The 20,778-nt window shown below is 51.7% G+C and overlaps 1 protein-coding gene across 1 annotated transcript in view; it reads right to left on the bottom strand.

Moving 5' to 3' along the window:
* Window positions 1-8,356, bottom strand: part of ERG (ETS transcription factor ERG) — a 162,172-nt gene extending 153,816 nt beyond the window's left edge. Inside the window, exon 1 of the mRNA XM_036243489.1 lies at window positions 8,330-8,356. The gene's annotated coding sequence lies outside the window, so the exon portion shown is untranslated. The remainder of the gene's footprint in view (window positions 1-8,329) is intronic.
* Window positions 8,357-20,778: the final 12,422 nt, after the last annotated feature.

Here is a 20,778-nt window from a genome sequence, read left to right as displayed (position 1 = left end):
GCGGCCAGTCGATGTTCTCTCTCATCGATGTTTCTATCTCTCTTTCCCTCTCCCTTCCTCTCTCTCTAAAATCAATAAAGAAAAAATATTTTTTTTAAAAAAACAGAAAAATAGAAAAGAAAGTTCTAAGTGTAAAAGCTAAGAAAGATCACAGAGGAAAATATCTGAAAGTGAGGAAAAATAAAAATATTCACCTCGTGGGGGGAATCATGAAAATGAAAAGGAAGAATCAACATCAAAGAAACCTGTGTGACAAACATGGCATTGGGTTAACATCACCGGAATACCACTTATGTGCGTTGTCGAGAAAAGCACTGAACCTCCTGAGGGAGCCGCCTGCTCGCGCGGTCTGCGCTCCTCCTGGGTGTGGGGTCGAAGCCACTGCAGCGCCCCGTGCACCCCACGCACCTCGCTCCCGGGGGGCCCCCCACCCCGCCCCCACACCCTCTCATTCCTTCTCCACCTGCTCGCTCTGCCTGTCAGCCCTCAGCGGGTCCCTCCTCCTCTTCCCAACCTCCACGTGCTGAAAGGGCTCAAAGCTGAGCTTCAGGAAATTCAGGGCCGCCCTGTGTCTCGGAGGCGAAGTGACCTTGTCCCCTCACCCGGCCCCCACACGCGCTCATGGCTCAAAATGAAAATGACGCAACCAACGTAGATTACACTTCAGTGGGGCTGTTGAAAGATTTCAGTCAGATCGTGACACCCACTCCGCTTAAAACCCAATGGTGCCCCCGCCTCCCGACGTGCAGAGTAAAACATAAGTCCTCATCTCTGCCCATCAGAGCCTAACGGGTGACCTCGGGCTGCTCACCTCCTCTCCAACTCACATCCCGCCGCCTGCCCGCGCCCGTGCAGCCCCCACCTCCCCGCCCGCACACTGTTCCCTCTCCCTGGGACGCTCTTCCCCCAGACACGTGGCGCAGGCTCTCACCTCCTCCAGGTCCTGTCTGCACCCAGCTCCTCCCAACAACCTCCTAACCTCCCGCGTCAGCCGCACCCTCCCCTCTCCCCTCCATTCCCTCTCCGCGGCCTCACGCTGGCTGAGGCTCTGCTCTAGGGAATGCCGACCGGCACTGCGATGTGGATGTACACACGTGCTGTGATGCTGGTTTCACAGACAAATGCTGAGGCAGGTATATATTTGGGCAGATCCTATCTCAACCCCTAGAACGTACGCTTCGTGTAAGCAGGGGTCTCGCCTGTCTGGTTCCCGCCGTCTTCCCAGCCATGTTAGGGGGTTTCCTTGAAAGGGGAAGAAACATTTACAGAAGAAATAATGAAACTTACTGACAAGTGTATGAGGAGATGATCACTTGTGCAAGTTTCCAAATGAATTAATGTCTATTAATACTCCACTTTCCACCCTTCATGTCAGCAAAGGTTCGAAATTGCAATAGAGTCAGGCTGGTGTGGCTCAGTGGTTGAGCATCGACCCAGGCACCCAGAGGTCGCCGGTTCAATTCCCGGCCAGGGCACATGCCCAGGTTGTGGGCCCGATTCCCAGTGGGGGGCAGGCAGGAGACGGCCAATTGATGTTCTCTCTCATCGATGTTTCTCTCTCTCTCCCTCTCCCTTCCTCGCTCTCCCAAATCAATAAAGAAAAAAAAAGTTTTAATTGCAACAGAATGTGATAAAATGACGCCTTCAAGCACTTCTTGGAGAAGGACAGAAGGGCATCATTGGCTAGGGTGGCACTCGCATCAAGAACCGGTTTCCAATGTGCGTACTCCTGGAATGAATCGAGGTTCCCACGCGGAGGAGACAGACGGAGGACTGACCTGGAGGTGAGCTGAGAACATGCGGAGCAGGGTGGAGAAGCAGCTGGACGGAGGACAGAGACTCCTGTACCGGGACCAGAGGGAGAGGACACAGACCCGCATTTGCACCGGCTAGACTGACAAACCCCCAAGGGAAGGGGACTTGGGGGTGCAAATAAACCAAATAACTTATACGTATAGGTGCATAACCAATGGACACAGACAACACTGTGGGAAAAGGCAGGAGGGGGGCGGGACTGGGGAGGAGGGGGTCAATGGGGGGAAAATGAGGAACATCTTTAATACATTCAACAATAAAGATATAATTTAAAATAAAGAAAGAAAGAAAATGAAAACAAAACCCAATAATAATTTGACCAAACCAAAAGTTAATTAATGGAAGGAAAAACAATAAAATGGACATTGAAAAAAGTGTTATCAAATAATAAAAAGGAGACAATAAAAATAACATTTACAATAAGAAGAACATGTTTACATATTTAACAAAATATACTAGGCACAACTTTACAGCAATAAATTTGGAAATTTAGACACAAAGGTATATTTGTGAATGAAATACAAATGCCCAATAAACATATGAAAAGATGGAAAATAATAAAATAAAATAAAAAAAGAAAGGGTGCTGCAAATAAGCCAGGAAGTGAAGGTGAGAGAGAAAAGTTACAGCCATGCCCTACGTGTTAAACCAGAGTCACTGGGAGAGGTGCCATCGTGAGAAGGGGGGAGGGAATTACCAGAATGCTTTAAATGATGACGACGATGACAGCTAAACACTGTTATTTACTAGACGCTGTTCTAAGACCTTTGCAGGAATCCTCATCTGATCCTCCTACAACCCTGGGAGGTGAACACCGTTATCCTCATTTTACTGATAAGAGAACTGAGGCCCAAAGGGGCTCAGTAACTTGCCCACAATCTATCTGCAAACGTTATGCCTGGGACTGCAAAGCCCAAGTGTGGCTCCACAGCTGCCTGCCAACCCCCAACCCCCCCCCAGCGCCTGTCCCGGAGGGGAGGGGAGCCGTAAAGGAAACAGCTTTGTAGACGCTTGGACCTGGACCAATGAAGTAAGCCCTGTGCTGCGTGCACCAGAGCATCTCAAGACCCGAAGCATCACACAAAGGGGTGTGTGGTGCCTGACTGGTTGCTGAGCTGAAGGCACCTGTTCCCACATCCAGGTGAGGTGACTAACAGGCACCTAGAGAGATGAGGCTGGAGATCGGAGCCAGGGATAGCAGAGGCACCCCCCGTACAAAAGCAGTAACTGAAGCCATCGGGGTTTGGGATCAGAGGTAAAGAGGGTGCAAAGGGGAGAGGAGAGGGGGGAAATGAAACCGTGGAGAAGCCACAAGTAAGACGTGCACCACTCGTGAATAAGAACAGGCAGAAAGTTGGGTGTTCTCATCAGAAAGTGCACCTTTAGCGCCCTGAACTCACGCTACCCTGAGCTAGCCTCCGATGCATGCCGGCCGCACGCCACTGGTCCTGACGCTGGGTCTCACACCAGCATGAGGAGGCTCAAACCCCAGCTGCACAACGGGAGCCGTGCCCCCGACAGCGAGGCAGCCAGGCTGGTGGCTCGAACACGCTCCATGGCTGTGGGCTTCCCTGGGAAATTCCTGAGTCAACCCCCCACAGAAGCGATGAGTGCTACTTCTCCTCTGGACTCTGCCGCGCCCAGTCGCAGAGCCCGAAACAGGCTGATGTTGAGAAACCCAAGTCCAAACAGCGTTCTCACAACCCTTTCCGGTGGGACGAGGACACTCAGAGCAGCCGCACACAGCAGCCTCCAGGACGGACGGAAAAGACAAATCCGCTTATACACATCTCCCAGCGCGCTCAGGCTGCCTTACCAATTCATCGCTGTTCATTATCCAAGCAGGGTCCGCAGAAACACCTCAGGCACTTGTTAAAGTGCAGGTCCCTCAGCCCAAACTCACTGAAGGAGCAGCTTTGGGGGGAACCCAAGAATCTGCATTTTGAGCATCTCGCAGGGCCGTCTGAGAACCACCCCTGGAGGAAAGACCCTGGAGGGTTCCTAGGCCAACCACGCGCACCTTGAAGCCTTTCTCCTGGGAAGGGGTGTGACCCTCCTCTGACCCCAGTCCTGGCAAAGCTGGTGCCTCCCTGAACATACGAGTCACTGAATCTTAACAAGGAGGAGCGTGCAGCATGCCCGGGAGCAGGCCATTACCCCTCGACGCGGGCACCGTGGGCACAGCTCCGAGGGGCACAGGGAGGAGCGAGGAGGGACAGAGTGCATCGTCCGGCCTCAGCTCACCCCAAGATACATCCCTGCAGGCAAGGCTGCCAGACCTGAGAAGTCTCCACTGTTTCGCCGTACCAAATATTTCCATATTTTTAGACAGTATTATTTTTCTTATTATAAAAATAATACGCACTCATTGTAGAAATGTCAGCAAATTTTTCTGTTTAATTAAGGGCCGCTGCCCTGCGGAGAAACAAATACACAGCTATGAACAGCCACCAACTCGCCAGGCTTGTCGGGATACGCAAGCCCTGCTGGGATCTGATCAAAGCTGATTTATTAAGGGAAAATTAGGCAGCGTATCAAAGGCTTACATCATCTTCACAGTACATAGACTTTGGGGGAAAACGCCGTCTCTGGTCTCTGCTGAGTATATCCTCAAAGGATAAACTTTCTAACTTCCTGTGAAGCAAAGTGACTATAAATCAGATTTGCAAATACGTGCGAAATGCTTACTGCTCAATGGGCCTTTTGTCAGCCAGGTAGAAGCCAGGTAGTGAGACCCACCCTTCCCAAGGAGACGGGCCACGCGAGTCGGGCCACGCGAGACGGGCCAGGGGAGCGGGCCGAACCCGCTCTCGGATGCAGGCCGGGGCGCCCTCCCCAGGAGCTTGTGTTTGCGTGTTTTGTGTTGTGTTCCCTCCCACTCCTCGGCTGGGTTCTCATATGACCTTGGACTTAACGCTCTTTACAGCTCCTTCAAACCCCTTCTCCGAAACGCAAACAGCATGTAAGTTTAACATCTTTTTTTTCTTTTATCCTCACCCGAGGACATTTTTGCATTTCAGATAGAGTGGGAGGGAAAGAGGGAGGAAGAGAGAGAGAGAAACATGGATGTGAGAGAGACACATTGACTGGTTGCCACCCGCACAACCCCAACCGGAGCCCGGGACAAACTGCAACCGAGGTACGTGCCCTTAGCGGGAACCGAACCCAGGTCTCTCTGGTCTGCAGGCTGACATTCTCACCACTGAGCCAAACCAGCCAGGTCAAGTTTAACATCGTTTATAGTCAGAAAGACTTAGTGTTATTTCCAGAGCAGCAACTACAGAACCACGTGAGAAAGACATTCAGCAGTTTACTTCTTGCTAAGTACTGACCCTGTAGCTGTCCGGTTCTTTCCAGAATATTCCCTCCTCTCCCTTCTCCCCTTCTACTGCTATTACCTAAGAGTCTGCTAATGACACATATTTATAATATCACCATATATTATGCAATTGCTATAATACTTCATATTTGTTCTGGCAGAAAAGAACTTTGGTAAATTATGCGGAATACATTTCTTGAATGCAAAATGTCTCTTTGCCCCGGGTCAGCCTGTGGACAAGAATGTGAAAGACACAGGATCCTTGTGGCCGTCTCCCGCACACCTGCAATGTTAGGTCACTTCTGTGGAGAACTGAGGTCCTTTTCAGTAGGAATGAGTCAAAGACAAAATCACCCACTGTTTACATTAACACATCAAGTGGAACCACTCATGTGCCATTTATAAGACTTCTCCTCCCAGAAATAAAAGCTGCCCGTCCTCGACCCAGAACCAGAAACTTCTCGGCACACAGAACAGATCCCCCGAATCTGGTATTTTAAGGAAACTCAGAAAGGCAATCTGTTTTCCCAGCTTTGTTGTCGAGGACACCAATTTCATATACCAAAAAAAAAAAATCCCATGAATTTGACAGATTTACGAAGAAAACAAACATCTTTAACAGAGTTCGCTCTCCCTCAAAGCCAACATCGGCTACTAGGAACTGCGACTCTCGTCTGCCAACTCGTCTTCCCAGCACATACGAGCAATCTGAGTTGAAATTTATTTTTAAAAAACTCTCGAGGTTACCATTCTTCAAAATTATCCTTTGCTTCTAAGTATGCTGACCAATACGATGATGGTATGATAAATCCGAACTGAAAACACAGCTCATTCCCAAGATCAAATCAACACATGTTCAGAGATCACGACTCTCAGACCTGTCTAAGACTGTTTGCGCTACATGAATCCACTTTTAAAATTCTGCGATAATTCCTTGCCCGCTCTGTCTTGTCCTTCTGGTTGGTTGGGAACAACACGCCAATCAAAATGGATTTTGGTTGTTGACCCGCCTACTCTGAACTGTAGAAGATACTTCTTGTATCACCCTCCCCAGGAGTTTTCATCTGTATCCGACAGCTTCGTGGTCCACAGAGTCTTAAAGAAAAAAAGCCTTTCCCACCCACATCTGTGCGCAGCATGGGCTTACCAGATACGTTCCAGATATTTCTGAAGAAAACTTACATCCACAGTGACTTCACACTTGCACTTCTGTGGACATAACTGCCACACCCCAGTAAAATATCACACAGAAATCCACAACGGGAATCTGCTCCTCTCGACCCCTGCATGAAGTCCAGGATCCTCAACGCCCCTGGCACATCCCCTATGTCTGATATTTCATGAGCACCTGCAAAGTTCAAAGGCGGCACTGAAGCTCTTATTAATTCCAATTCCATTTTCCAAGAAATCAACTATGGACGAATGTAAGCTGCACATGGTCTAGGTCCATAGCACTCTCAAATATATTATTTTTAAAATGTGTGTGTGCGTGTGCGTGTGTGTGTGTGTGTGTGTGGTATTTTGGAGGGCATTTTATATGTTATCCTTTTAAAGAAGGTAAATTTTTCAATGCCATAAACCTTCCTTTCAATGACTGAGCCACTTTCCGTTCTCAATAAATGTTTCAGGCAAACAATATAAATTAGTAAAACTCTCTAGGCCACTCGGGGACAATGAATTACATGGGGAACACAAAGAACTGGCAACATAGTGAATGATTTGAGCCAGTGTAGACAGCTGACCCAAACAGTACAGGTGCAGACAGCCGACCTGGATAACGTCGCTCTGGCCTCCGCTTTCCCTGTGCCGGGTATTTGGGTCGAGTATATTCAAACCATCGCTGCGCTCCCTCCCTGTGGCTGCTGCCCCGTGTACGCGGGGTTGAAATGAAAGGGTTGGCTTCCTCCCGGGGGTTCGCCTTGGCACAGGCCTCACTCCCTCCCTCTCTCGCCTCCAGGGCCGTGGGGAAATGCTGTCAGGGAGCCACTGGGGCAGGTGTGACGCGACGAGCCGCTGACATGCTGACACGCCCGGATGAAACAACGCCGGGCACCGGAGACCCACGCAGCCGGCGTGCTGGACAAAACAACGCCGGGCACCGGAGACCCACACACCCGGTGTGCCTGGACAAAACAACACTGGGCACCGGAGACCCACACACCCGGTGTGCCCGGACAAAACAATGCTGGGCACCGGAGACCCACACACCCGGTGTGCCTGGACAAAACAACGCTGGGCACCGGAGACCCACACGCCCGGTGTGCCTGGACAAAACAATGCTGGGCACCAGAGACCCACACGCCCGGTGTGCCTGGATAAAACAATGCTGGGCACTGGAGACCCACGCACGTGACGTGCCCGGATAAAACAATGCTGGGCACTGGAGACCCATGCACCCAGTGTGCCTGGACAAAACAACGCCAGGCACCGGAGACCCACGTGCCCAGTGTGCCAGACAAAACAATGCTGGGCACCGGAGACCCACGCACATGGCATGCCCGGATAAAACAACGCTGGGCACTGGAGACCCACGCACTCAGCGTGCCCAGATGAAACAACGCTGGGCACTGGACACCCATGTGCCCGGCGTGCCCGGATGAAACAACGCTGGGCACCGGAGATCACGCACCTGGCGTGCCCAGATAAAACAACACTGAGTGCCGAAGACCCATGCGCCCGGTGTGCCCAGATGAAAAATGCTGAGCACCAAAGACCCACACACCCCTCTTCCTGCGACGCAGGCAGTGTACGGGAGGTGGAATGAAACAGAAGTCGGGACGTGGATGTGGTTTCCTACGTTAACTCAGAGGTCAGCAATCTTCTTCTGCAAAGGGCCAGACAGTAAATATTTTCAGCTTTTCGGGCCACGTGGTCTGTTGTAGCTACTCCACCCAGCCATGACAGCATGCCTCCCTGGACAGCAGTATATGAGTGACCCTGGCTGTGTCCCAGGAAAACTGTCCTTATGGAGCACGAAATCTACATTTCATTTCATTTACATGTGCTGTGAAATATTCTTCCCTTGATACTTTCAACCATTTCAAAATGTTAAAACCACGTTCTTAGCTCACGGGCTGTCTCAGACCGGTGGTGGGCACGGTGGGCTGTGCCCCGCATGGATGGCTGTGTGGGCAGGTACCCACGAAAACCCAGCCAGGGAGGAAGCCGGCAGTTTCCAGGCCCGGAGGGACCTACCTTGATATGAGCTGCTGGGTCTGGGACAGTCTGAATCATGTCCTCTAGAAGGCTGCTCGTTCAGCGTCCGTGCAGAACCGGAGACAGCTAGGACACAGAAAAGGGACAGAATGAACCAGAACAAACAACCATGTTTCTGTGTTTTCTTTCCCCAAAGGACTGAACACAATAAAGCAATGGTAAGAAAAACAAAAAATACACACAAACAAACAAAACAAAACACACACAGCTCCGCAGGAAACCTGTTTGCCCAAAGTAGCCTTTACGTCTGTGTGGTTCCTGAGCGACTAAGGAACCACGTCCCTTCTTTCAGGAATATCACTTACCTTTATCCCCAAAGACCCCAGCATGACAAGCCCCCCCAAACCCACGTCACATGCAGTTCATACACGTCATTTCACATGGACAGCATCTACGAAATATCCTTTGAAGGAGCAAGTCAGGCAGAAGAAATATGAGACATATCTCTCATATCGAGAAAACTGGACTTGGGAAGTTCCGACCCAAACCAGGGCCATCTCCGCACCTTCTCCAGCGTCAGCGTGAAGCCCTCCGCTGAGTGGCCGCGCACGCGGGCGAAGGACCCACACGCTCTTCCTCACCTAGCCCTGCCCACAGAGAGCTGGACTCCCACAGTCAGGGACGTGGCGACCAGGGGGGTCACGCCTGTGTGAGCATCACCTGGTTTCTGGGCAACACAGCCAGGATCCGGGTCGAGTGGCCCGACTCCAAGGCCCACAACACATTTTGGTTTAACGTAATCGATTTGGTCCTGTACTTCGAAGACACTTTAATTCACTTTAACATTTAATTTAAATGAAATTAAACTTAAAGGTGTTCATACTCTAGGGTTAAATACTTGATCCAATGTTCTCCTTTATTTAGATTATAAACCAATACATTTTCTTAAATTAATTATTTTTGTTACAGATGTTTCTCCTTTTTCCCCCACTGATTCCCCCTCCCCCTCCCTCCCTGCCCTGTCCCCAGTTTGTTGTCCATGTCCATTGTTCATGCATACATGCATGTAAGTTCTGTGGTTTATCTCTCCCCCACCACCCCCTCTTCTGGGGATTGTCAGTCTGTACCCCACTTCCACGTCTCTGGGACTACCCCATTCCTCAGACTGATGTTCATTATATTCTACAAATAAGTGAGATCATATGATTAAACGAATACATTCTGTATTGCCTGCCTGCCCCTCCCCATTCCCAGAGCTCCTCTCCACCCCCCCCTGCCCTCCACCCCCACAGGACCGACCCCTACAGACAGCCCCAATGGCCTGCTTGCCTGCCCCATCAGTGTGACACCATCCAGAGATCAGGGGATGGGAGGACAGGAGGGTAGGGGTATTTCTTCCCCTTCCCACCACCCACTGGAGGCTCCCTCCATATCTGGCCACACTTCCGGCCACAGCTGGGTTCTCTGGTGACGTCTCCCATCCTCGACCCTCCCCAGGGCTCCAGGCACCAGTCCCCACTCCCGCCAGCCTCTGGTTGTCTGCAGATCTTAGCCATCCCCTGACAACGGAAGTATCTTTCCTAATTTATACGTTTAGACGTTTAGGTGCCATCACTTTTTAGTCGACTGTCATTTGTTTTGTCTGTTTTCTTCTTCAAAAATCTGGCCCGTGACTCTACGTAGTCGTTAACCCCAAATAAAGAGAAAGACCCTGATTCCAGGACCATGGGCACAAAGCTGCCTTTGAAGTCTGCTGTTGGACACCCTGTGCCAGGGCTGTGCCCACGACTCACTGCAGCCCCGGCTGTCTGTCCTGCGCCCTCCTGGCCCTCCCCGCTGCACGCCACCCACTCCCAGCACCGACGGGGTGCCCCCGGGGAGGCGCGCCTCCACCCGCGTCGCATCTGCGTGCTCAGGGTCTGTCCCCTACAAGGGACCCATGCAGTCCTGCCAAGACCATGGCAAACTTGGAAACGTAGGCTTTCTTTTTTTACTGTAGCCAAGTTTCCTGATCTTGAAAAGCATAGTTTTTCCCCTACCCCTAACCTCTAAAGCAAGTCCTTTCGGGGACTTTACAAATGCACAAGGAAGGAGCACCGTTGAAATGGAACTGGGGGCACCAGCGAGAGAAAGGCGAAGAGAGGGTGGGGCCGGGCCAAAGGAGTCTCGCACAGGAGTTCTCTGACCCCCCACGATGGCCTCTTCAGGGAGCCGCTGGCACCCCAGGCAAACACCCCGCTGCTCCTGGGGTCATTCAGCCCAGCAAAGGTCCACCTTTAAGACTTCCTCCCCAAAGGGAGGCTCCCGGCTGCACAGCCCCGTGCTCAGGGACAGACTGTTCTTTCTAGACATTGCAGCCTCCTCTGGGATCGCCCACCCCACACAGTTCCTCCCCACACATGCTGGTGCTCACACCGCAGGCTGAGCTTGGCCTCGCCCCTCAATTCCTGGCTGATTTACAACTGCCTTTGATCCACAGAACACAGTGGAAGGGATGTTCCGGGGTTTTGAGCCCAGGCCTCAAAAGAACCAGAGGCTTCCCCTTCCTGCCTCTGAGAACCCAGGCCCCGTGGCCCGGGCAGCACAGCGACATGGCCAAGGCCCAGGGTGGGTGCCCAGCGGACGGCCAGCACCACGTGCCAGGCCTTCGACGGAGCCAACCGGAATGTCCAGAACGGTCGTCTCTCCAGTGGCCACAGCCCCGTGGACATCAGGAGAGCAGAACTGTCCGGCTGAGTCCAGCTGGCCCACGGAACCATGAGAAATAACACACTGGTCGTTGTTTTATGCTACTAGGGTGGGACAGTTGATGACACAAGAGACAACTGGAAGGCCCTGGGAGCGTCGCGATGGAGAGAGAGGGATGACAGGCCTGTGTGTTCCTGGCACACGAGGGCAGATCAAGCGATGCTGCGACGCCCCACTCCTCCCTGTACCCACGCCTCCGGCCACGTGCTGTGGTTCCTCTCCCTACAGAGGGAGAGTGTGTTTGCCGGCCCTTGTCTGGGGCGCTGACCATGTGACCGGCTGCGCCCGACAGAAGGTAGCCGAAGGGGACAGTGTGCCTGTTCCTCGCCCAGGTCTCAAGAGGCGTGAGGGAGTTCCGTGTGCAGCTCTGCCCTGGGAGCACGGCGTGGACGACGACAGGCCTGGGAGGAGAGCAGAGCCGTCCACCCGCCCAGCCAGCACCGCTCTGGATGGTCTGGTAGGTAACCGAGCCGTCCACCCACCCAGCCAGCACCGCTCTGGATGGTCTGGCAGGTAACCGAGCCGTCCACCCGCCCAGCCAGCACCGCTCTGGATGGTCTGGTAGGTAACCAAGCCGTCCACCCGCCCAGCCAGCACCGCTCTGGATGGTCTGGCAGGTAACCAAGCCGTCCACCCGCCCAGCCAGCACCGCTCTGGATGGTCTGGTAGGTAACCGAGCCCAGGCCTGGGAGGAGAGCAGAGCCGTCCACCCGCCCAGCCAGCACCGCTCTGGATGGTCTGGCAGGTAACCGAGCCGTCCACCCGCCCAGCCAGCACCGCTCTGGTTGGTCTGGTAGGTAACCCAGCCGTCCACCCGCCCAGCCAGCACCGCTCTGGATGGTCTGGCAGGTAAACCGAGCCGTCCACCCGCCCAGCCAGCACCGCTCTGGATGGTCTGGTAGGTAACCGAGCCCAGGCCTGGGAGGAGAGCAGAGCCGTCCACCCGCCCAGCCAGCACCGCTCTGGATGGTCTGGCAGGTAACCGAGTCGTCCACCCGCCCAGCCAGCACCACTCTGGATGGTCTGGCAGGTAACCGAGCCGTCCACCCACCCAGCCAGCACTGCTCTGGATGGTCTGGTAGGTAACCGAGCCGTCCACCCGCCCAGCCAGCACCACTCTGGATGGTCTGGTAGGTAACCGAGCCCAGGCCTGGGAGGAGAGCAGAGCCGTCCACCCGCCCAGCCAGCACCGCTCTGGATGGTCTGGCAGGTAACCGAGCCCAGGCCTGCGAGGTAAGCAGCAAGGCCACTGCCCGCCGCGGCCAACCTGGACGGCCAAGCCCGGGCCCCTGAGGGAAATAAACGCGCCTTCCTTTACACCGCGGAGACTGGGGGTGTTCTGTTACACAGCACTGTTGTGACGATGAATTATTGATATATACAATATGCCCTGAATAACCAGGTTATCCAAATCCCTCTTAAAATCTTTCCACCTACAGAGATAAAAGGAGACTCAAATGGGAATTTGAAATGAACTTCATCCCGACTCACAAACATACTATTTCCCTCCTGCTAAGGGACAGGATCTCCAACCCCGCCCTCCCCTTGAGTTGGGAAACTGAGGGGTAACCAAGAAACGTCTACTGGAGGACACTGTGAGGTCCCAGTGACAGGACCCTGTCGACCTCTGGGGATCCCCAAGGTGACGGAGCGGAATCCACGCGCCGGATGCCCAGGACCACACTGCATCGTAGGAGGTGCGGCTGCCTCCCGGTCCACCTCCAACCAAGACATAAACTTCAGAAACAGCTGCTCGTGTCCCGTCTCTTCTGGGGAGGTTTTCAATGCTTCAAAGATGGCTGGCGGGGAAGGGGACCTGGGGGTCTGTGGGTCACACAGATGCCTCGCAGTCACCCCGAAGGGAGGGAGATGGGGAACCCATGCAGACAGGAGAGGTCAGTCCTGCCAGCAGGCAGCAGGGAGGGGTGTGGCGGCACGCGGAGAACCAGAAAGGTGCCGGAGGGAGCTTGAGAAAAAGAGGCAGGTGGCTTGGCAGGAAGACAGGGAAGCAGGGAACAAAGGTTCCTCCCAGCTCCCCACATCAGGCGCTGGGGACCGACCCCAACCCACCATCGCTGCCGCCAGATCACCAAGCACAGGGTGTATCAGCCACCCGCCACACCAGATCCGCGTGCGAGGCCCCTGCAGATCAGGGGGCTGAGGGCTCTGCCGCCTTCCCGGGCCTCCGCCCTCCACAGACCTCCTTGACTCTTCCGCAGTCCTGGGTCCTGTTCTTTTTGGCCATTTGGGAGGCATTCTATGGATTTTTTTTTTTTTTTTAATCCTCACCCGAGGACATTTTTCCATTTTTTGTTCAGGTAGAGTGGGAGGGAGAGAGAGGAACAGAGAGAGAGAAACATCGATGTGAAAGGAACACATCGAGCGGCTGCCACCCGCACAACCGACCAGGGCCAGGGACAAACTGCAACCGAGGCACGCGCCCTTAGCGGGAACCGAACCCGGGTCTCTCAGGACCGCAGGCCGATGCTCTAACCGCTGAACCAAACCGGCCAGGGCTGGATTTTTTTTTTTAAAGGCCACTTCTCATTTACTGTTGTGTTTCTGAAGATCACGTCTCAGATATTTAGTAGTTGAGGAATGACGTGCTGGTGTGACATCACTGTGGGAGCCTCTCTATTGTCTATTTGACCTGCCTTTGCACACTTGCAGAATGAATCAGTGCTGTCTCAGAACCTGTCTCAGTATCTGTGTCGTGTGACAAATTCATTTGGTGGCGTCTCTGTTTTTTATGATCCAGTGTTTCATGGTCCGGCATGATTTTACTACTGGGTGTCTCGAAGAGTAATCTGCACTGACATGCAACAGAATTCTGCTCGTCTCTCGTCTTCACTCTTGTTTTTAAAATGCCAGTGGTTTACCAAGGAGAAACACATCTGACCTGGGTTACTTCAGCTACAGGCGCATAAAAGTGTGGGCGCCCGGGCACCCAGGCCAGAAGGAAAACAAGCACTTTGTAATGAGGGCGGCCGTCCTGCAAAACGGTGAAGAGTAGACCTAAACAGTGGGAGGGCCGGGGCAAGAATAAAAACAGAATTGAAATAAACTGTCCTGCACACAGGGGGCCCCCAAACAGCCATGTGGACACCCCAGTCCACATGGTCATGCTCCGTCAAACAGCTGCCCCGCCAGCCACGCTTCAGGCCCAGGGAAACGCACCCGGCATCTCCCCGAGGAGACGGACTCCAGGAAAGAGGCCTGTGTGGGCCCCAAAGCCGCTCAGGCCAGTGTGGGTGGGGGCCCCGGGCGCCCAGGCACCCAGGGTAGGAGGGGCAGTACGGATAGGAGCAGAGATGCACAGCCAGATGGCGATGGAAGCCGGGAAGAGGCCTGTTGACCCCTAGGAGCCTTAGTTCTAATCTGTCGGATGGGACCTACGGCGGCATAACACCAAGGATTTCTGGTCTTTGCCCCCGTTCCTGGCACGGAGCTCTTAAAGCCTGGGAATTTCCAGGACGGGCGCAGGCGCATCTTTGGCTCTGATGAAGTGACGCTCGGCAGACCCCAAGGTGCTTCAGGTGGTCTCGGAAAGACCAAGCCGTGATGAGAAGCCTGGACCTTCAGCCCCACCCCATCCTCTGGGGAGGGGCGCAGAGCTGGGGACGGCGTTAGACGCTGACGGTGCCTGGGGGAGGACCTTCAGCAAAGCCCCCGACGTACAGGATTCCGAGAGCGTCCAGGCCAATGAACACATCGCATGCCAAGGGGGCAGGGCCCCCCAACTCCGCGGGGACAGGACCTTCAGGGCCCTCGGGACCTCAGCCCATACACGTCTTCATCTGTCCGCTCATTGGCGTCCTTTACAATAAACTGTAATAGTAAGTACAGCACTTTCCTGAGTTCTAACAAATTACTGAATTGTGGACGGTGGGGGCGGGGCTGTGGGAACCTCCAGCTCTGTCTGTAGCGGAGCTGGACAGAGTGTGAGTGACCTGGGGACCCGGCACGTGAGACCGCTGTCTGAAGAGAGGGTCCCAGCCTGCGGAGTCGGACGCTCCCTCCGGGCAGTCAGACCGCATTCCCCCGTGGGACGCGGCCGCCCTGCTTCGTGGTGGACCACTCTGCTCTGACAAAAGACCTGCCCTCGTTTCTGTTCTCACTAACCAAAACAAATCCAAGGAGGATTTTCACTTTTCCAGAAAAAAAGGCGAAAACGAGAAGAGTGTCAGCATTTGCTTTGCAGCCGGTCGGTAAGGAGGCGTGGCCCCCGAGCGGCCGAGGGGCCCACGGAGCGCCTGCCCGGGAACCAGCTCAGCCCCTCGGCACGCAGCTGCCGGAGCTCGGAGCTGCGTCTGGGGACATCTGGGCTTTATCGCCACTTATTCTGTGCATTGCCAGCCAGATGTGTCCCTGAGGTATCAGAAGCCGACGGCAGCTCGTAAGGGGTTACCCTTAGCATAAAACTGTACCTAATTAAATGTTTCGATGGTGGTGAATGACATAAAGACATTGTGCCTGAGTGGAATTTGGGGTCTGGGAACTCTCACGTTTTTTTTCCATATAAATTTAATTGTGATTGCTCCTTTATGCCATATTGGCTTAGGAAAGATGGGAATGTGTACTTTCAGATAGCGGGGGAAACCTGTACTCATTTGGTGCCTGAGAGTCAGCAAACTCGTTGATGGTGTTGGAAAGACCCCACATCTTTGATGTCATGGCGGGGAAGAAAACCCTCAGTCACCTACCTCCAAAATGACAGTCAGCCGTTCACACAGGTGTGAATGCCAGGCTTGGGCAGCCTCCGTTCCTACTGGTGGGTCCCTGCGTTGAACCACTGCTTGGCTACCTCCCGAGCCTATGCCATAAGGCTTTTGTGAGGACTGTGTTGAACTGTGCCTGAGAAACCTTCACAGTGCCAGGCACGTGGTAAGCAAGCATTTTGATACTGTATCAAATGCAACTTTGAGAAAAATAATTCTCAGTAAATAAATGGTTAATTTTCATGGCAGCCCTCTGTCAAGTGACTAAAAACATCCTTAATTTAAAAACTGAATTTTAAATTTTAAGCTAAGTAGTCATTAAGTAAAAACGTTTTAGGCAAAATGGTTGTAAGCAAACTCATCACAATGACTCCATTCGTGAATGCGCTGGTCATTAGCACACCTGTGCAAGGTGAGCACGTTCTAGGCACGTCTACCAGCAAACCCTGCCCTGAAAACTGCTTGGGTCTGGTTCCTGAGCACCCTTCCCGGGGCAGTGACCCCTCAGTGAAGTGAGACACCCACCCGGGGCCGTGATTTAAGGAGGTACGCCCGCTCAGGTTCCTGCAGGTGCAGGGTTGGCACCTGAGGGGCAGCACCTCCTTAAATTGAATGCCTTGCTTGGCTTACCCTAGTTCCAGCCAGGGTGCCTGCAACCAGACCTGAGCAAGGGAGACCAGTGGGAGGTGACGTGTAAGAAGCCAAATGTACCTTTGTATTCATCTAAAAATAAGAAATTGGCCCTGGCCGGTTTTGCTCAGCGGTTAGAGCGCCGGTCTGCGGTCCAGAGAGACCCTGGTTCGGTTCCCACTAAGGGCATGTACCTTGGTTGCAGTTTGTCCCCAACCCTGGTTAGGTTGTGTGGGTGGCAACCACTCGATGTGTCCCTTTCACGTTGATGTTTCTTTCTCTCTCTCTCTCTCCCTCCCACTCTATCTGAACAAAAAATGGAAAAATGTCCTCGGGTGAGGATAAAAAAAAAGAAAGAAAGAAATTGAACTACTTCAGTAGGGTATGGCTTATCTTTCCACATGAATACAAATCCCGATCACAGTGGGTTGATTTGCATTGATCCCCTAAGCCCTCATATGCCAGAGTCCAAATCCCCAGTAGCTTAGAACGTGACTTTATTTGGAGATCGGGTCATTACAGAGGTTATCGAGTTCAAGTGAAGTCATTAGAATGGGCCCTAATCCAATATGACTGGTGTTCTTATTTTAAAAAGGGGAGGTACACAGAGATGTGTAGAGAAAGACGATGTGAAGACACAGGGAGAAGTCGGATCTACAAACCGAGGAGAGGGGCCCAGGGCAGTCACCCTCTCAGCCCAGAACATGCCTCTTGGGGACATGGATTATTTTAAGCTGGTTACTTCTGAGAAACAAAAGACTCAGGAAGAATCTCTGATCTTCCCCCTGACCTGCCTAAAGGAATTCAGATGGAAAAAAACTTGCTTAAAAGAAGGGGACATCCCCTTAGCATCATATGAACTGAACAGGGCAGACAGGGACAACCTGCTAAGTCTGCGTGTTAGGCTCCCTTCTGCGACCCTCTTTTCTGGGTGGCCCCCGCCAGAATTTATTTACCAAATGTCTGTTCTTGCTCACCAGCCTATGAACTGCCTGCCTTCCATTGGAAGTCCAAACCACTACCTACTTTTGTCCTTCATCCAAATGACACGTGGGTTTATCCTCAGGCCCCATATTCTTAGGGAACCCCTGTATATACGTACATAATAAATTTAGCTACGTTTTTCCTGGTAATCTGCTTCATGTCAGTTTGATTATCAGACCAGCCTGAAGAACTAAGAGGGGGAACAGTTCCCCCTCCTTGATCCCAGATTCCTGTTCTCCAGAACTGGGGCAGCGGTCTGCAACAGATGCTGTGTAACACCCCCACCCCAAGTCTGTGGTGCTTTGAAACGGCAGCCCTGGCAAACTAATGCACCTTTATCACGAGACTATAATATTTTAACTAATGAAGATTAGAGGCCTTGATGGGGACATGGCCTCAGGAACCACATCCAATTCCACCATCCTATGTCTTCCTGGACACCAGCTCTGATCAAGGGACATCCCAGGCACCATGTACTGTTGTCCATCTACTAATGACTCTTGGCTTAATTTGGCAAAAAAGAGACTCTTAAGTTCTGTGGCCTAAAAGAGTGTTACATGGACCTCCCCCATAACACCTTCTACCCCCCGAAGGCTTTTCTGAGGGCAGTCTGGCAGTGCTGATTAAATCGGGGGCATGTTTTGGGTACAAACGGCTGAAATCGTCCATCCTTTTTTTTCTAACATAGTTCATGAAAGAACTTCAAACTCAATTTAGTGACACGGCCGAAATAACAGTCCAGGTGTGCAGACACCGCCCTTGGCCTTCCGGTTCTTCTGGAAGGAGGAGAAGGTGGAGAAAGCAGGAGTTGTGTTGACTGCAGCAACAGCACAGCAATGATTCACACAACTCGCTGGTGTCGGAGGGGGCGGGGCGGGCGGGGCGAGGGGCGTGGCGGGGAGGGGAGGGGGCGTGGCGAAGCGGGGAGGGGGCGGGGCGGGGCGGGGAGGGGGGCATCGTGCGGGGAGGGAGAACCAATGGAACCAACATAATCCTTCCAAGGACACCAACCTGTCCACGACAAGGTATTTGGAGGTTTGGGAGCATAAATATCACATATTAAAGACACAAAATATTTACACAGTCAATTTTTTTTAAAAAAAGAAAAACCCTCCACGGGGAAGGACAGGATTGCCGGGTCTTTACCTGCCACTGCCCTCGGCTCCAGCGTCTTTTTCCTCCGTGAGTCATCTGTCTCGCTTTGGGTCCACGCAGCTTTTCCTGGGTCTTCCAAGATCCTGGAACAACCTAAAAGTGAAGGTAAATCTATTAAACCCTGGGGTGTGTGTTTGTTTTTCCCCAATGTTAATACCAGGGATCCACTAGACGTTCAGTGACAAAACCTGTTCCTTAAACGTTATTTTAAAACACCCTAAAAGGGGAATGAGGTCGAAACCCTTCCCTTGAACAGGCAGGGGCGGCGTCCGCAGCCTCGGGGGAAGCCCGGCTCCGGAAGCAGGGTCGGGGGGAGGCGAGGCCGACCCTGGCCTGCGCCCCGAAGCGCACGTGCGCTTTCGCAAAGAAAATACGGTGAAAATGTTTTCCTTTCCTCACAGCCCCCAGCTTCAGCAGTAATGGTTTTCCCAGATCGTTCTTCCAGGGCCGGCCTCCGCTCCAAACAAAGAGAAATGGGGTTTATTAAACATCCTGAGCCTGTAATTAAACAATTGTTTTCGTCCTGGGAAAGAAACAATCCTTTTAATCTATGGATGCTAGGGGGACCCATATTTTTTAAAAGATTAGAACAGTACCAGACCGGGGAAAAAAAAAAGAAAAAGAAAGAAAGAAAATAAATCTTTCCCAGAATAGGCCTGTCAACACAGCTCTAAAACCCAATCTCTTTTTTTGGAGATAGGAGGATTTCTGTGCTTATGCAACTTTCAAACAAAATATCCAATCCCAAAATATTACACGTAATAGAATCTTCACCACATGACACATTGCAAAGGGCAACTGTTTCAGTTGAAAATATTTTCAAATTAGAAACTGTCTTAAGTATTGCATCAAAATCAATATTTGCAATGGGCAATATTACAGTTATTTATAAATGGACCCACAGCCAGCTGACCCTCCGACTCCACTGAAGGCTTGGAACCCATGAAAAGGGACATGGAATCCAAGTTGCCCAACTGCCACAGTAAAGCATTTATCATGACATGGAAAATACAATCCCTTGGGAACAAAAATGAGGATACAGAAACTTATATATAGTATGATTCCAGGATTGTATTTCTTAAAAAATAGATGGATGAAAGACAAAAGGGAAGACAGAGAACGAGGATGACCCAAAGGAAGTGCATGAAATCGGCAACAGAAACAATCTTTGGGTTTCCGGTGTGAATTATGGGAGAGTCTTATTTTCTTCTTTCTAGTTTTGAGTTCCGAATTTTAAGAACCAAGAATACTCATCTCAATCATCCGACAAAAACTAAGCAATTGTCAAGACATGGGAATAACCTGTCTATCAACCGTTGAATGGAAAAATAAAACATACACACATATATATACAATGGAATATTATTTAGCCATAAAAAAGAGTGAAATCTTCCTGTTTGCAATAACATGGACAGATCCTGAGGGCATTGTGCTAAGAGAATAAGTCAGACAGAGATAAATACCATATGATCTCACTTTTGTGTGGAGTCTAAAAAATAAAATAAAATAAAACACTGTATAGACACAGAGAACACATTGGAGTGGCCAGAGGTGGGAGTGGAGGGTGAGAGAAATGAGTGAAGGAAGGTCAAGAGGTAAAATTTCCAGCTGTAAAAAGAATAAGTCATCGCGCCCTGGCCGGTTTGGCTCAGCAGTTGGAGCATCGGCTTGCGTACCAGAGTCCAGGGTTCAGTTCCCCGCTAGTGGCATGTACAAAAGAAAAGAATAAGTCAACGGGATGTAATGTGTAGCATGGTGACTACTGTTAACGATATTATGTAGCATATTTGAAAGTTGTTAAGTTAAAAGCTCTCATCACAAGAAAAAAAAATTCTGTAACTGAGGTAATGAATGTTAACTAGACTCACTGTGGTGATCATTTAGCAATAGAGGCAAATATCAAATAATTACGTTATACGCCTGAAACCAGTAAGTAGTCCCTCTTATCCATGGTTTCCCTTCCCAAGGTTTCAGTTAACCATGGTCAACCACAATCCAAAAATATGAACTAGGGAATTCCAGAAATAAACAATGCATACATTTTATTTTGTTTTTGTTTTTTTTATCCTCACCCAAGGACATTTTTCCATTTTTTGTTCAGGTAGAGTGGGAGGGAGAGAGAGAAACAGAGAGAGAGAGAGAGAAACATCGACGTGAAAGGGACACATCAAGGGGCTGCCACCCGCACAACCGACCAGGGCCGGGGACAAACTGCAACCGAGGTACGTGCCCTTAGCGGGAACCAAACCCGGG

The sequence above is a fragment of the Molossus molossus genome, unplaced genomic scaffold, assembly GCF_014108415.1.
Source record: "Molossus molossus isolate mMolMol1 unplaced genomic scaffold, mMolMol1.p scaffold_m16_p_5, whole genome shotgun sequence".
NCBI lineage: Eukaryota > Metazoa > Chordata > Mammalia > Chiroptera > Molossidae > Molossus > Molossus molossus.
This window is presented reverse-complemented; position numbering and strand designations above follow the sequence as displayed.